Source organism: Podarcis raffonei, chromosome 1 (assembly GCF_027172205.1).
Source record: "Podarcis raffonei isolate rPodRaf1 chromosome 1, rPodRaf1.pri, whole genome shotgun sequence".
NCBI lineage: Eukaryota > Metazoa > Chordata > Lepidosauria > Squamata > Lacertidae > Podarcis > Podarcis raffonei.
In genome coordinates, this window is record NC_070602.1 from 97167758 (window position 1) to 97185498 (window position 17741).

Here is a 17741-nt window from a genome sequence, read left to right on the forward strand (position 1 = left end):
TGCATCAAAGTTGTGAAAAAGGGAAAAGCCGTAAAAAGCAAGGTATTGAAAAGCTGAAAACTTTTGCGTACTTTGGGTTGTTTTTAATGGCTACTGTTGCCTGTTTCACAACTTTGATGCATTATCTTCTTGGATGCTTTATCTGTGTTATATAGGACATGAAATCTGTATGCATGGATCTGGTCACAGTCTTCCGCAAGCATCTACTGGAATATGGGAGCTGATTGCTCCTAATGTTCCTGTGTACACAGGGTGTTTGAGCAGAAAGGGACTTGAAAGAGTTTCAGCCAAATGTGCTTACAAAGTCTCCTTGTGATCAGGACTCCAATAATGCTGGATGTGCTTATAAGCTGGGATAGCTCAGTTGGTTAGAGCATGGTGCTGATAACACCAAGGTTGCAGGTTTGATCCCCATATGGGACAGCTGCATATTCCTGCATTGCAGGGGTTTAAACTAGATGATCTTCAGGGTCCCTTCCAGCTCTATGATTCTATGCCTCCTTTATTGGACTGGAGAGGCACCCCCACTCCTCTTTCCTGATTTTAACCCTCATGCATTTGTTTTGCATGAATATGGCGTACTTGGTGGTGGGTAATAACACTCTTTAACTTGTGTAGTGTTGACACACTCAGATATGACATCATTCACGCAACTAGTTTATCTTCCTGAATATGATACATAAATCACCTGCTGTCCCTTAAACAGGATCACTATGGAAAGCGACTGATCTAGTTGATTGTACACCCATGGTATTGTCAGAACACATAGTTTCTTAGTTTTTAGCACTCTTAAGCAAGGCCTTTTCTTATTCTTAAGACATGACCTTAATTCTCAGTAACAAGAGGTAGGCCTTTTGCAAAGGTTCATGCGTTCCTTATCTCAAGGCAGGTTATTTGTCTTCCTTTTTGCTTAACCAAACAGCCAAGACAGTGAGAATCTCTTGCTGTGTGTTCTACAGCTTCCCTCCTTTAGAATGCCTCCTAAGGCAGACAATCAGTCAACCCTTCCCTTCAGAGCACACCTAGACACTTCTGCCATTAGTACTTCTGGCCAATGGACAGATGCAACCCAAGACTGCATGCAACAGCTGAGGTCAGAAATCTATAGAAGCAATGGGATAAAGATTACCATTTCCTGCTTACAAACAGTGTGGCTTGCTATTACTGTACCTGTGTATGGGCCATTTCCTCCCCTTCCAAGATCTTAATAAACATATGTTTTTACAAAGCTCATCATCACGATGTTTTACATTGTTGTTAACCACCATTAACACTAATTTTGGAAAGAGAAGGGCTGTTATTGACTGGATTGGAAAGGTTTCATTTGTAAGAAGGCAAATTGGAGAAGTCATGTGGGCAACAAGCTTGCAGCTGTTTGGTCATTTGTGATGCTTTGGATGTGTATCTGGACACCCTTTCCAAGATTTTTCAGGGCTGCTGAAATATGTTGCCTGACTACTGCTCCTACTGTCTCTTTGTTGTACAATGTGGGTGTAACTGGTTGGGTTGATCTCTGGCAAGCAACTGCAGTGGATAGTTGGGGTGCCAATTTTTCAACTGGCATTTGTAGCTGTGTCTTAAACAGTAGCACAGTCTGTATAAATTAACAGAGAAAAGGTTTTCACGAGTAGATATGGAGGTCGGCAATGCAGGCACCTAATTGCCGGAATCAAGCTTTGGCAAAAAGCTAGAAGCAGTAGTATCAGCTGTAATTTCTTTTTGTATTCACTCTAAGTCACAACAAAAGAAACAATGTCTGTTATGCAAGTTCCAGCGTTACACATAAAAAATCCCCACCTAAATATAATAAGTGTGGATATCAGTAAAGAAACAGCTGCCTGTCTATCATCACACATCACCCACATAAGTATCAAGAAATCTGACATGGGGGCTGACAGAAAAATTGCCCCCCTTAATTGCAGAAAACTTCTCTGATCCAGAAGCGCCTCTATTAGCTACAGACGAAAACTAGTGGTACTAGGTTTATTCAGAGCTGGGAGTATTCAGACAAATGAGGTGGCACAATGGACTATACCGTTTCAGATACAGTTTGTATTCCTTCCAAATAGAAAAAAGCACAGCAGGAAAAGAGTTGGGTTACAACATTCTTGTATGCTATTGTGTTGTTGCTTTTATTCCAACAGGATTTTTTTAAAAAACAAACAAACAAACAAACAAACAAAAAACAACGGGAAGTAAAAAGTGGTACCCCTCACTTACAGTATTGCTGTGGTACAATCCATACCTCAGAGCTCTACCACTTCATTTACCCTGTTGTGTAGGTCCATCCTGAGTACAGGTGCACCATATGCAAGCACAGAGACCCTATTTTCCTCCTCATTGTGACTTTATACAGGCAGGCAGGCGTCAGGAAGCAACACCCTGGAGTAACTGCTAGCCAGTCTTGTTGGGTGGATGGGGACCTGGTCTGTGCTGTGCCCAGCAACCATATCTCGTCCCCTTTGCACCCTGGTAGTGCAGGGCATAGGCAGGGAGGCCAACAATCCGCAGAGCCAGTGACAGGGCGAGCCAGCACATCCTGGCTTGGTCCCCCTTCCTGTTCCCTGCTACAGTTCCACACAGGCAAAATGGATCCTGAGGAGGAAGCTGGCAGCCAAGGCCGCCTTCTGGTTTGGAAGTAAGTCAGAACCCAGATTGGCTGAGGGTTGGGAGGGCAGTGCCCCCTTTGCCTTAATGGACCGTCTTCCTTGCCATCCTTTGGCAAAAGGATGGCTTTAAGCTTTTTAATGCTTTTCATTGCATGGTTTCATTTCTTTTTATTGATGCTTTTGATTCGATGCACAGGGGCATACAAATGTTTGTCTGTCTTTTTTAAACAAGCCAACAAATAAATAAAGGTTTCAAGGAAGGGTCGCTGTTGCCCCTCGCTCCCAAGTGGCACCGGTGGGGCTGCACTGCCGGGGGCCCAACTTATTACCTCAGCCCACTAATTTGCTCCCCTCCCCCCTCACGGAGCTCCAGGTGAGGAGCATTGTGGTGACGCTGCGGGGGGCGGGGCAAATGGCCCCCCTCGCCCCGAGAGTCTTTCTTAAAGTTCCAGAACTTGCCCTTTCTTCCCTTGGCCTGTGTTCTGGGGCTAAACCAAAGAGCTCCCTTGGGCAGCAGCCGCAGCCGCCCTGTCTGTGAGGCCCCCACCTTCCCTCTTTCCCTCCGGCCCTCCTCCTGAGCTGAGCGTCCCCCCTGCCATTGATTCCTCTCGCCCTTCCTTGGCGGAGGCAGGTGGACGGGCTGGGCTGGGCTGGGTTGGTTGGCTGGCTGCCGGCGGGAGCCTCTGCGCAGCCAATCGGGTGGCGGCGCCGTGGAGCAGCTGGCGCGTTGGGCCGGCGCGCCTTTCGCTCCTCGCTGTTCCCCTGCGAAGCGGCCGAGCGCCGGGCGGCTGTTGCACACGGGTGCCGGGCTATGGGTGCGCTGCTGCCGAGCCACCATCTTCCTCTGCCCGGGGAAGTGCGCCGCCGACGCCGACGCCCACTTGGCCAGACCCAGGCGAGCCCGGTAAGTGCGGAGCTGCTTCGCAGCCACGAGCGGGGAGGCAGCCGCAGCAGCCTCCTCTTCGGCGCCGCCTCCTCTCGCTGCGCCCGTGCGGAATGCCAACTTGGGAGCAGGAGGGCGCGGGCTCCCCTCCTCGACCTGTTAGTTTCCCGGCCGCCTTTTCTTTAGGATCGCGAAGGGATCGGGCGGGGCAAGCCCTTGGACCTCCGGAGGCTGCAGTCCGGTCTCGCTTACCTGCGCGTAGGCTCCATTGAACTCGGCAGGACTTACTTCGGAGTAGGCAGGCAGATAGGATCCCGCTATTCGTCTGCATGCTAATAACTGCGAGGAGGGTTGCGCTCCCCGTACTGCTGACTTTTTTGGGGGTGGTATATCATTGCTTTCATTTCTTTTGCTTTGTTTTCAGCGCGCGTCCTCGGAATATTCAGGGAAGGTGTAAAATCTGTATTGCCTTTGTAGTGAACTGTCCGTGCACAATTGATCCAAAGGGCTGCCCTCTCGGGAGTGATCCAGCGAGCTCCCAGGACCGTTCATTTTGCTTTCTGACTCTTTTTTGGGGGAGGGGGGCGGCCGTCAATCTGCATTGCGATTGTTCAGATCTGCAGCCCCCAATACAGGAAAGAAGTTTGCGGGCGTCTGCGGAAGGGAACGTGATAGCAGCTGATCCCTACATGAGATCATGTAGTCTGTTCCGTAGTCTTCACTTTGGCGAGGAAAAAACGACAGCGAACGGGAGTTGCAAAGGAGTCGCTGTAGCATCAGGAGAAACTGGCAGCGCGGTCCTTAGGTATGTTTTGGCCAGAAGCAGTTCCTAGAGTCCAATGACACGGAACTGCTCAGTAAACCAGCGCAAGATTGCAACAGAGCAATCCGAGGTATTAATTGGAAACCAAGCCCTCCTTTAATTCAGTGGGATTTAACTCTTAGCAGACATACACAGGATTTGGTTGCGCACCTTTTGGCCAGGGTGTTTGAAGGGCTTTGATCCCAAACACGCTTGCTAGGCAGTAAATCACCGCTGAACTCCGTGAGGCTTATTCTTGGGTAACGCGATTAGGTTGGGTGTGAATGTGCCTTTAAAGTGAAACTGCTTAGTTCAGTCATTCTGTCTTCCTATCTTAATTTCAAGCATGTCGCTGTATAAAAGGAGTTTCAGTATCTTGGGAATTATAAACACACTCGCCTAAAAACACACACAACCCCATCAACTATCTTCCTACCGCTTCAAGTACATTCATTTTCCTTGTAACACTTTTCTAGAGATCTTAAGATCAGTTGCTTATCATTTCCTTGGAACAGATAGTCTCTTATCAACGTGGTTAAAATGCCTTGCAGGTTTGTTCTTTAGTATGTGTCTTGGTTGTATTTCATGGGGGGGGGGGGGAGAGATGTATTTTATTGGGAAAGTGATAGATGCTGTCATGGCATTTCTGAATGCATGCTATATTTTTTAATACTGTGTATGATTAAAATTTTCGGGGGGGGGGAATCCTAGTAGTTTCCCTCTCCCTCCTTCCTTTAAGTGTGCCTCAATATTTTCACTGTGTTTTATTAACCATGCCTGGTACAATGCGTATGGTAAAACGTTTCCTGGTGTGTGTGTGTGTTTCCAGGCAGTTGCTGAATGTCAAGATGATGAATTTATGTTTCAGATGTAGTGTCAAGGATAGCACAGGTTTGTTGGGTAACTAGAAGGCAGCTAATCTTCAGGGACATCCCTTTTGTGCTTTCTGGTACATGAATCTAATAGCTGCTTTAAGGTTGTTCCATGGAAGAGGGGGGTAGGAAACTTTTTTCCTTTCTAATAAAGGCAAAGCCTTTTATTAAGACTGCAAGCTCTTCATTGTGAATATGATTAATTTTTTCATGTGCAGCAAAAAAAATACAGTCTTGGGAAGAAAAAAAACCCCTGCATAAATTGAAGGCTTCTCTTTTTTTTAAAGTAGCTATCACTTTATTCTTATTGAGCTGTCATTTGTTAAAAATATTTTTCATACTATGTGTGTAATGCTACACTTCTCTCTCCCAGTAAAATACACTCACCCTTGAAGTTGTTTCCTGCACATTAAACCTGCATCATAACCCTTTTTATTTGCCTTTTCTGCTTTCTTTGAAAGACTGAAATTGACCCTTTGAGTCAATGGATTTCACTGTTCTTACCTGCATAACCTTTTGGTTTGGGTCAGCTATTGAAAAGCCATTACTCTTGGGGTCGATCAGGTCATCTTCACATTTCAGTTTCTTCCCCCAGTGTTCTGATAAATGCACCAAGGTCAAGCCATGTAGAAATTTGTTCTTTGATAAAGAGCAATTGGCAGCAATAGGTTTTTGATTCCAAGTCTCCCTTCCCCCCTTTATACTTCAAAACTCCAGGAGTAATCTTGCCCTTGCTGTAGGATCATTCTCTTATTGTGTAGACGCTATTTGAAAAAGTTGGATGTTCCTAAAAATAATAAAATCAATTTACACAATTAAGAATACGGTCATCTTGTAGTCACTAAGCTTAGCTGAACTCTGTGAGGCTTACTTCTGAGTGGACATCTGTAGAATTGCACTGCAAAGATGAAACCAGCACACACATGAGTCTTCCTCTAATATTAATAGATTTTAATATCAAAGTATTCATGAAGTACCGTGGTAATTAATAGTATAGCATTCAGTTAGCCTGTGCTGTGCTTCTGCTGGTGTCAGGAAAGTGAGTTCATTTTACATGTGAATTCTGCACACCCAACCAAAGTTACTTAGAAGACACTTTCAACTGGAGTGATTGAGGTATGCTTCCATATAAATGTGTTTAGGATTGTGCTAAATGAGATGTCATACCACACTAACTTCAACCTATATGAGAAACTACTGAATATTACTAAATCTCAGAAACTTCCAGTCATCTGTTAAACAGGATGCCAATATTTCTGCTTTAAAAATAGTTTGGGCTCACCTTTCAAAATATGTGGTGCTTTGTTCAAGTTAGCATCACATGTGCAAGTCAGTTATGTTGTGGTCACTTCTTAATTGATTAGTCTGTACACAACTCAGCAGGACATTTTTTGTGTGTGACTTGCATATAGGAGACTTTATATGGAATGCAGATAGCATTCAGGATGCTGAACTTTCTGTCCTGCCTGTTTTTGAATTCCACCTGTCCCCATTAAACAAGGGGGAAAATAAACTCTCCTTATGGGAAATATGCCATATATTTGCCCAGAAGAAGTGTGTCAGGTGGTGTGGAGACTGTAATGTCCACATCAGAATGATAGTGGGAGAGGTAATCGACCAGCTGAAGAACTGGTTTGCAACACACAAGTTCTTAGGACAGGTTGTTACATGTCTTCAAGCCTGGCTGCTATTTTTATTTATTTATTTAGAAAATTTATACCGTGCCCTTGAGTAAAAACTCTCAGAGCAGCTCCCAATCAATAAAGTATAATAGATTGATCAGAAACAGGGAGGCTTTGGAGCTGACACTGTGCTCTACTTGATTGCAGTTTCTCTTTTATCCTTGATACCGAAGGATGTGCAAGACGTACGAAAATCTACATTAGGAAGTTATAATATGAGCATCTATGTAATTTTGTTTCAGAGTTTGCATTGTAATACTCTCAGTGTGCAACAAAGTACTCTGACAATGCCATCCTATATATACATGTCAGCTCAGAAGTAGGTAAGCAAGTAAAGGATTGCAGAAGTACATAAGTGTGTATAAACATCGCAGTATGACTGCAAACTTTGACAAATGGGTCTTCCTAAGTGGAACTGTGCTGATAATTCAAGAATATCTTTTTGAAGTACCTTAAGATTGTAGACTCAGGCTGCAATGTTGCTTGTAGGCTGATTAAAATCCCTATCGGGGCTGCTCGGATTTAAGAGGCTTAGTTGTGCACAGGATTGCAACCTCAGTTTGTATTTTTGGCATATCATTTTAGTGCTCATCTTTCACTGTGCTGTACATAGAGGACTAGACAGATGCTAGCTGCTGTGCTCCATATGTATGCATTATGGTAGGCTGTTGACTTGTGCCCTAGGGTCATGTTCCTTCCTACTTCATTACTTCTGTTTGAGCAAGGACATTCAAACAAGCTCTGTGTCTTGTAGCTATTGTTTCCAAGAAGTTATATGGCTGGTTTTTAATTCTGGCTTCTGAGCTGCATTTCTTTTTCCAATAGGCTGCCTAGATCATTGTGAAGCATATTTTCTGTGTTGGCAACTGCAGCTTATACGAAGTGCTGGGTTATGCTATATGAAATCTGGAAACTTTTTTCCTAGATTTCTTGATCAACGTGCTACTTTGTATGAGGCATTTGTAGGAGTCCTTTACTTACGTTGTTTTTCAAGGACTGTCTGGGCTTCTTATTGCCTAATCTTTGGGGCTGTCCCACCCTGTCCTAAAGGATAAGGCTAGTTTACGAAGTATTGTATGATACGGAACAACCCATGCTCCTTAAAGGTTCTTAGAAACTGACAGAATTTTAGAAAGTGTAAAATAAATATTAGACTAATGTTTAACTTGTGATGTGAAGGCGGGTGAGTATTGGAGGTATCGGCAGCAACAGATGTAATAATGATATCTCCCTTTAGAGCACAGGTGGGAAGCTCTTGAGATTCTTCTTGGCCACGCTCTTGTTCCCCAGACCACAGGGTGTTTGCCTGGTTGGAATGTGCCCTTGGACTCTGATGATGCCCCTTCCTTGCCTGGAAGGAGGATAGGGAGGGCTGGGTGAGTGTGTTAAGAAACCTGCCTCCTGTTCAAAAGTAAAATTTACATTCATTGCTGCACCCACTCTGGCCCCACCTAGCACTGACATGTCCAGGAGTGAATGTGGCCTTCAGTCTGAAAAAGGTTCACCTCCCCTGCACTAAAGTAGGGGTAGGGAATATAGCTTCCCCATGAACCAGCCAGTGTTACATAATAACTGTCATTTCAGCTTCCTTTTCCTTCTTTGCATGCTACTTAAACATAGCCAGGATTTGTTTTCCTTTTCTGCATGGCAGATTGAAGCCATAGCCCTTCTCATCCTGTGACAAGGTTGTGGGCCAGGCATGCCGCACGCCTCAGGGATTTGTGCATCGGCAACCCAGGCTGTATGATGAGACTCAGATATGCCTCTGATCTTCTGCAAGAAATATATATATGAATTAGTATGCATGTATTCCATTGCATGTGATTGCAAATATTCAAGCACTCACACTTCTCCTTCAGGAGCAACTGCATAACCTAGTGTCCGCATGTATTTACTGTTTACATAGCACTTCCTTAGGCAGTCATATTTGCATATCTTCTCTATTTCCACATTTGAGGATTCTCATCTTCACACTTCTTAGTAAGGTCTATTGAAAGATGCAAACAAGAATGGCAATCAACTGCAATAACTATAGTGAGAAAACTTGGGTAGCTCTTTCAGAACAAGGGTAAACTGGGAAAAAGGAAGGGCATGTGTGGGAAAGAGTTTTATAAATGCTTTGTAACTGGCAGATGTTCTGAGAAGTGGTGAGAGACGAGTTTCCCGGTTGATATCCAACAGACCAGTAGCATAATTAGTTGGATAACCTGAGAAATTATTCTAAGAATGAGGTCATGAAATCTTCTGGGTAATTATTTTCAGCTAAGTGGCCTCCAACATTGTTGCCATCTGGTTTTCTAAGGAAAAATTATTTAAATGGGTTAGTTCAGTAGTATCAAAACAGTCTTATGTTGCTGTGTATTTCAATATATACTATAGTATTCATATACCCCCTGCTACTGTTGTCTAGGGTTGCCATATTTCAAAAAGTAAAAAACAGGAAACCCTGAAAGTTGTTCAGGTTTGTTTTTTTTTAGGAAGACCCCAAAATTGTATTGCATTAGAGTCCAGGTGGTACTTATGGTGGATAAGCTTTTTATATATTGGTTTATTGATAGTTACATCATTGCCCAATATAAATAATTGTATTTATGGATTTTTAATTGCATTTTCCAGTTAATATATTACGCATCACCTAGAGGCATTGGTGCGGGTGACACACTAATGAGTAATATTAATTCAGGCAGCATCAGGTCTGAATTTTGGAGGGAAGTGGGGTTGCCATGCAAGACCTCCCCATCCACTATATTTGTGCAACCCACATTTCTGGTATGTGATGGAAACTCACTATACCAGTTGCAGTCTGTCTGCCTAACCTACCTTACTGGGTCGTTGTTAAAATGAAATTGGGAGGGAGTACGGGGAGAACCATGTTCTCCACCTTGAGATCCTGGGGCGGGGGGGGGGGGAGGAGAGTATATATGTAATAATAATAAATAATAATAAAAACCTGGCTGAGAAAGATAATCAGATCACATTAATAAACTATTTAGTTTACATATAGGAAACTCCCTACAACTTACCCCCTACTCTTTAACCCAAATCTCACTCTAATCCCACTAGCCCCCCACCCACCACACCCTAGGTCAGCGCAACCCCACTGGTTCTTTAAACAACACGAAGAGAGAGACACAAGACAACCCGAACGGGTTGGCAGGGAATCGCCCCACATAATAGATAAGCAAGATGGCTAACCTAAAAGCAATCACATTAAATGTGAGGGGGCTGGGAAACCCCATCAAAAGAAAACGCATCACCTCATACATAAACACCATGAAACCACACATCACCTTCCTACAAGAAATACATAAACTATTTAGTTTTTGCGAGCCCAAACTGTTGACAGAACCCTTTCTGTTGAATGGTTTGTAGTAAAAGGGTCCAAACAGGCTTCTTAGACAGGTAAAGAAAAGGGGGGAGGCTCTTTTGTAGGTCAGCAGCTGTAAGGGGAATGGGTCCAGCAGAAAGAAGGAGCTGCATTTAAGAGAGTTAACAAAAACCACATGTGTGAAGGGAGGCTTGGGAAAGATGATTGGAAGTATGGTATGTGAACAAAGACTGAGATGCATGAGTGACAAAGGAAAAGGTGCTGGCCACCCTGAACAGAAATGATATGTGACAAGAAAGAGTTCTGCTGAATGAAAATAGAAGTTGTGGGAGGCAGGAGAGGCGGTGGGGGTGGGGTGGAACAAAGAGGCAAGGTAATATCAAACTGATTGGGACAGTGAATGCATGAACGAGGAGGGTGGAAGAAAAGGCACAGAAAAAGACATGGTATTAAGTGATGTTGAAGCAGAATGAGCGGGGGGGGGGAGGAGGGGGAGACGAGTGTGTATGCCAATCGGATCATGACTTGAATAGGAGATAAGGAGAAAGAGAGAGGAAAGGAGCGTGAATTTGCAAGGAAGGTGTGGAAGGAAATGGCATGGCAGACAGTTTGGCTTTTGCGATGGGAGGATTCCTATAAACAGGGCTGTCTTAAGCATACGCGGTGCCAGGGTGCAAAGATCTGTCCGGTGCCAACCCCGCCCCCCAGGTTGCCCAGTCCCAGGTGCGCAGGAGGGCGGAGCTGGCCTCCCACCTCAGCATCTCACTGGCTCGGTCGTCCCCGAACTCACAGTGCAGAGCCGCCCATAGCAGAAGAGCCCACTGCAGCGCTCCAACCAACGGGCGGGCTCTTCCCTGGACTCAACTCTCGGGCCCCAGACTCTCGGCCTGGCGCCTCTGAGAGCCTGGTGCCTGGGTGCCCTGCACCCCTAGCGCCTATGGGTTAGATGGCCCTGTAGGTTGAAGAGTTTGGGGGCTCTGTTTCAGTACAGAATTTTGTTAGGAGCTAGTTTGCTGCATGCATAAGACTCAGCACAGCTTGTCAGTGTGTGACTTGCAAGTAACAGTAGGAATCCTTCCTACACAGCAGTTGTGCCCCTGGAGTGATTTGGAATGCACTTTCCCGCCCGCCCCCAGGGAAAAATAACGGGGGCAGTGACTTTTGGCAAATGAAAAAGTTACTGGATGCACCCAATTCTTCTGTATTCAAACCTTTAACATGAGTAAGGCAGCTTAATCAAGAGCACATGCAGAAAAGTTACAAAGTAGTAGAAACATTTATTATGATACGACGTTAGCGGGACTATGGCATGAGCTGCCAGTTTGGAACAGAAAGAAAGAATCTGAATATGAACGCATTCGTGTAAATGTGCTGCCTCTTTTCTAGAGCACTGAGGAGCACATGGAGCCCCAGCAAAAACTCCCATTCACTTTGTGCAGAACCGCCTCTATTCATCTTAATGGGTTGACCTTTTGTGGATGTGGGAACCCTTTTTATGCCAACCTGATTTCCTACATCTGCAAACAACTACAGGTTTGGTGTAGTTATGGCAGGTGGAAGTGAGGATAGGCTGGATAGCAGAAACCAGTAAGTCTCCGACCCAGTCCAGCATGGAGATAGCTATGCTTTAAGGCTTTTGATTTCAGTGGTTTTGAGCATCCTAACTCCCTCTTGGCTTGTGGCCAGGAGCACCTGCTGCTTCATCAAACATACTTGGTGCTTCCATCATGTTACAGACTTTGCTTCAACTTCTTTGCTTTACTAAAATAACAGAATAAAGCTAGCCACGATTTCTTGGGTAAATAAAGCACTGTCGGAGAAAAGCTCTGCCTTCAAGAGGCTGGAAGTATCCTCCGGTGGTTGCTTCACAATATTTCTTGTTGCTTTGGGAAAACTCTGCATGTTCAGAAACACAAGTGGCAGCGCAAGAGAGGAGGATGGGTAGGTTACAGAATATGTGTTTGTTTCTGGGTGCAAGCAACCACTTCTGTGCCAAGGAGATTTATATGAGAACTGGTGTGATTGTGATTGGTCTTCATTATTATTATTTTTTAATAAGGACATGTTCTTTTTCTGTTTCCTGCTAAACTTGCAATGTAAAAGCAGAGTGGCCCCCTTGAGATGAATTTCCTGAAGTCAGAAATACAGCTCTCATGGGAATAATTTTAAAACAGCAAATGATTTAATGTTGTGATGGCGAATCATAAAGAAGTAATCCCTGATGTGAGGATATCTGCCTATATGGGCACAAGTCATAACAGGACTGTTTCTACACAGTCAGAGGTGAACTGACAGACTGAGGCAGTTTGTAATCTGTGGCTAATGAAGGCTACCTACTGAGTCTCCCTGGAGGATGCAGAACTTTGTTAACCCATTTGACAGATTTGCATGTAACCTTTATTTTTATTATTATTTTTATTATTATTATTATTATTATTAAAAACCCACATCAAACATTTAATGTATGAGATGGTTGGATTAAATATTTCTAATTATCTCCTGCAAATGCCTTCCACTGATAGGCAAACATGTAATTCTTCCAGTGGACACCATTTCCACTCAAGATGCCTTTATTAATCATTAAAAAAGATTTAGCTACTTGTGCATCTCTATATTTATTTTAATCCAACATCATTTTAACTGTCATTAATTTTGTAATATTTCTTTAAATAGTCCTTGAACTTTTTCCATTCTTCTTCCGCCGCTTCTCTTCCCTGGTTTCGGATTCTGCTCGTCATTTCTGCCAAGCCCATGTAGTCCATCACCTTCATCTGCCATTCTTCCAGTGTGGGTAGGTCCTGTGTCTTCCAGTACTTTGCAATGAGTATTCTGGCTGCTGTTGTGGCGTACATAAAGAAAGTTATATCTGTCTTTGACACCCCCTGGCCGACAATACCCAAGAGAAAGGCCTCTGGTTTCTTGGGGAAAGTATATTTAAATACCTTTTTCAGTTCATTATAGATCATTTCCCAGAATGCCTTAATCTTCGGGCACGTCCACCAGAGGTGAAAGAATGTACCTTCCTTTTCCTTACATTTCCAACATTTATTGTCAGGCAAATGGTAGATCTTTGCAAGCTTGACTGGGGTTATGTACCACCTATAAATCATTTTCATTATATTTTCTCTTAAGGCATTACATGCCGTAAATTTCATCCCGGTGGTCCACAACTTTTCCCAATCAGCAAACATGATGTTATGACCAATGTCCTGAGCCCATTTAATCATACTTGATTTTACCATTTCATCTTGTGTATTCCATTTCAGCAGCAGATCATACATTTTTGACAAATTCTTAGTACTGGATTCTAACAGTTCAGTCTCTAATTTTGATTTTTCCACCTGGAAGCCTATTTTACTGTCTAATTTAAACACTTCGTTTATTTGATGATAATGTAGCCAATCTCTCACCTTCCCTTTTAGTTTTTCAAAACTCTGCAATCTCAATTTGTCCCCTTCCTTTTCCAAGATTTCCCAATATCTTGGCCATTTCGACTCCATATTTAGCTTTTTAACTGCCTTAGCTTCCATTGGTGATAACCATCTTGGAGTCTTATTTTCCAGCAAGTCCTTATATCTGACCCAGACATTTAGACACTGAGCTGTTCTCAATAGGTCGAACTTAATAAATGTAGCAAGTGAATTATACCAAGTGCTTGCTGAGCACTGGTATGAATTTTATTCCTCCAGAGTCTTGTCATTTGAATGCATTATAGTACAAACATACACATGTTTCAAGTGTTTTCTTCTGAGCTAAATATGAACTATAGTTGTGCTTGCATTACTATTATGTTATCTTGACCCTGTTGGAATATGAGAAGTGCAAGGCCACACTCGGAGGCGGGGAGGGGTTCCTCACTACCCACAATGCACATCTTATTTAGAGAATGAAAGTCCAGCAAGACTACAGCAGAGAGTCTTTCCTTTGCAACCATTTCATACTAGGAAAGGGAGCATGAGTGAAGGGCCTTGGGTTATCGGATGGACTAAAACAAGCCCTTTGGAAAGTACCAAAGCGCTGAAATCTGGGACCTAAGGCAAGAAGGGTTTATTATGTACTAATCCACAACATCTTCAAACACAACATTGTCTGACGTATTAGCTTACCAAGAATCCAGATCAGTGTTGCTCACGAAAAAGAAGAAAAGTGCATAACACCAGTCCACACTCAGGCAGGGATATGGAGTCTGTGGCCGTCCAGGTGTAGCTGGGTTCCAACTCCCATCAGCTTCAGCCAGAACGGCCCCTGGACAGGGATGGGGTGCAGGGAGTTGTAGTCCAGAAACAAAAAGTAAGGATCTGCACTTAGGCAGGAAGAACCAGATGCACAAATAAAGATGGGGGGCACCTGGTGGACTAGTCCATCTAGGGGTGGACTACAAGTGTAACATGAGTCAACAGTGTGATCCTTGGACGGTTTTTAAGTAGAGGTTGGATGTCCATCTGTCATGGATGCTTTAGCTAAGATGCCTGCATTGCAGGGGGTTGGACTAGATGACTCTTGGATCCCTTTCCAACTCTATGGTTTTATGATTTGAAGGGTCACAGGTTCCCCATCCCAGATAGGTTCCCCATCCCTATTCCTGAAAGCTGCTTCAAGTTTTTGGCATCTTGGTACTGTGACTCTATGATTAGTGTTTCTCACTTCTTATCCTCCATGGAAATGCTACATGGAGTAACACTGAGGGTATTGGAAGTGTTGTAGACATAATCGAGATTGTGTATACCTTTAGATTGGACTATAAAGCCCCCTGTGTTTAGCTTTGACATGCGTTGATTTGATCTTTAGGGTGGCAACCTGGCAAAAAGCAATACAGAATCTGTCTGGCAGCTGTTCACCTGTTTGATCCCTGAAGTCAATTGAGTGGTGCACTTTCTTTCTCAGCTAAATGCCTTTCTGGACTAGGGCAACTATAATGAGACACCCATTGTGGAAGGTACTACACAGGATTTTCTCTAAACATAGGAGTCATTCTTCCTCAACTAGATTAAACAACAACATCACAGATTCATTCTGATTTTTAATTATCTGTTGTTGTTGTGGAAGGATGGAGAAAAAGTATTTTCACAAAAATATTTGATAGAGGAATGCTTTTAATGAAAGGGGTTTTTTTGTGGGGGGGTGGAGTGGGTTATTCCCTCTAAAAGATACATGATTAATAGCACCAACACTGCCTTCTGGATCACCTTGCAAGAGGTTTCCTTCATCAATCTGGCAAGCGGATTGTATAGCAGTTTGCACCCTAATTAAACTCCCCAGTTGGGAATGTGCTGTTTAACAGATTACCTGTAGTTAAAGTGCAGTCACTGGAGATGTAGTTAACATGTCGATGTTTAATACCGAGTTCCAAACATCAATTTTTTAAAGGGAAAAAAACAAAAACAAAGAAAGCAGGCTCATTGCAACATAACAAATGCTTCCTTAAAATTAAATACCTAAGTTACAGTGAGTCCTGTCTATTTACTCAGAAGTAAGCCCCACTAAAAAAAAGGAAAAAGAAAAAGAAGTAAGCCCCATTGAGCATAATGAGGTTTACTTCCAGGTAAGCATGTGCTGGATTGCAGCTTCAGTTGTATAATAACAGCAATGTTAGGCATCTCATAAGTCCTCCTGTTTCATTTGTTTGGTAATTTCATTGAGGAGTAAATATTTCGATGCTCTAATGTTATCACCAATAATGCCTTAGGTTTATTCCAGGGCAGAAATTCAGGTAATTGTCTCCACTTTGAACCCAGGAATAATGTTAAGTATTTGATTATTTCAGAGTGGCTTCTACCCAAGATAAATGCCACTAATTGCAGTTGCTGGGTTGGCTGGATGATCAGGAAGGTACTGAGAGAGTTGTTTTCCTCCTGCCCTCCTCACCACTAAGGGTAATAAGCAATTCCAATCCATTCTTTGCTACCAAATGTAATACACTCCTTAAATGAGGACTTAATGGTGTGGAAACAGAAGGCTTTTTGAACTTTAGATGCAGTGGTTATTGCCACACTGAAGTCAAGTTATTCTACAACATTAAAAAATTGCTGATCACTGAGTCTTGGTTTTGGGGTAAAGCAAAGGCAGGTCTATTTTTCAGCTGGTCCAAGTAGTGATCATGTTGGGATCTGCACATGTAGGCTACTAGAGATACCATTATCTATAGCATGGGTAGGCAAACTAAGGTCCAGGGGCCGGATTCCGCCCAATCGCCTTCTAAATCCGGCCTGCAGATGGGAATCAGCGTGTTTTTGCATGAGTAGAATGTGTGCTTTTATTTAAAATGCATCTCTGGGTTATTTGTGGGGCATAGGAATTCATTCATTCCCCCTCCAAATATAGTCTGGCCCCCCACAAGGTCTGAGGGACAGTGGACCGGCCCCCTGCTGAAAATGTTTGCTGACCCCTGATCTATAGTCTAACCTATGGCCTCCAACATTCTTCAGATGAAAACTGGGACATTCTATTCTACATTGGTACCACTGCTTTAAAGTAATAGGCACACCCTTTGCCCCCAATTCTCTCCTCTGTCTCCTTCTCCAGCATCTTCCCACCCACCCCTCCAGCATGCTGTGAGCAGGGAGGAGATGGGTGTGTGGTTACCCCTGGTACTTCCATCTGCATGCCAAAGGGAAAGAGAGGGTCCCCCCCCCATCTTCCCACACTGCTACAAGACAGCAAAAGGGAGCTGGAGCACTCAAAGGCTGTGGAGGTGAAACATCCCTCCTTGTTAATGTTACAGCTCATCCCAGAGCATCAAAAGATTCCGCACAATTTATTTTGTTGAAATAAATTAATTTTGTTGCAATAAATCTGTTTCTATTCTTGAAACCCAGGATTTGTGCATTAGATGTGTATGGGGCCTAAATAATGTATGTATGTGTGTGTAAGTGTAATTCATACATTCATTCTACATATATTGCTCCTCCTCTTATTTTACTCTCATGGTCCAAGCCTGGAAGTAAACCCCACAGAGTGCTAAGTATTTTGTTCACAGGAAAATGGGAGACGTGTGTAGGATCGCACCTTCAGTTGCGACATAATTTTTGAATGTGTGGTGTGTACAGTAGATTGTAAGTTCCTGCAGGCAGGGACCTAATTATTCCAGTGCCGCTCTGTGTATATATATATTTTTAAAATGATCTTTTAACAACTCAAAAAAAGAAAAGAAAAACACAACAAAGATAAAACAAACCAAAAACACAATACAAAAAGAATAAAAAAACCATTTCAAAAACAACCTTTCTTTCATTCACTTGTTTCCTCGACTTCCTCTCACCTCCCTTCTTGTATTCCACTTCTATTAAGTAATTTCAGCAAACCCTTTCCATCTTTCTCTTAAATCTCTATCAAATTATACATAACATAATTTTCTTGACCTTATTTTAACCTTAAAGCTATAACTTATAGATACTTAACATTTCTGCTAAATCCATGAAGTGTCGATCCTCCATTTTTCTATCCTTCAAAAAAGTTTTTTGTTAATTTCATATAAACCTTAAACTTAGTATATACATTAATAAGAACTTTAAATTTTCCAATCTTCTTCCCTCAGCTCCCCCCCGGTTTCGGAAACTGCCAGTCCT

The 17741-nt window shown here is 43.1% G+C and overlaps 1 protein-coding gene across 4 annotated transcripts in view; it reads left to right on the forward strand.

Annotated features, from left to right (window-relative positions):
• Positions 1-3279: 3279 nt before the first annotated feature.
• Positions 3280-17741, forward strand: part of THSD7B (thrombospondin type 1 domain containing 7B) — a 367181-nt gene continuing 352719 nt past the window's right edge. For 2 of the 4 annotated variants that reach the window (XM_053405703.1, XM_053405718.1), the window contains exon 1: positions 3281-3513. The gene's annotated coding sequence lies outside the window, so the exon portion shown is untranslated. Of the gene's footprint in view, positions 3514-4145; positions 4298-17741 lie in introns of those variants that run through there. The other 2 variants (XM_053405725.1, XM_053405710.1) reach the window with 2 other exon arrangements.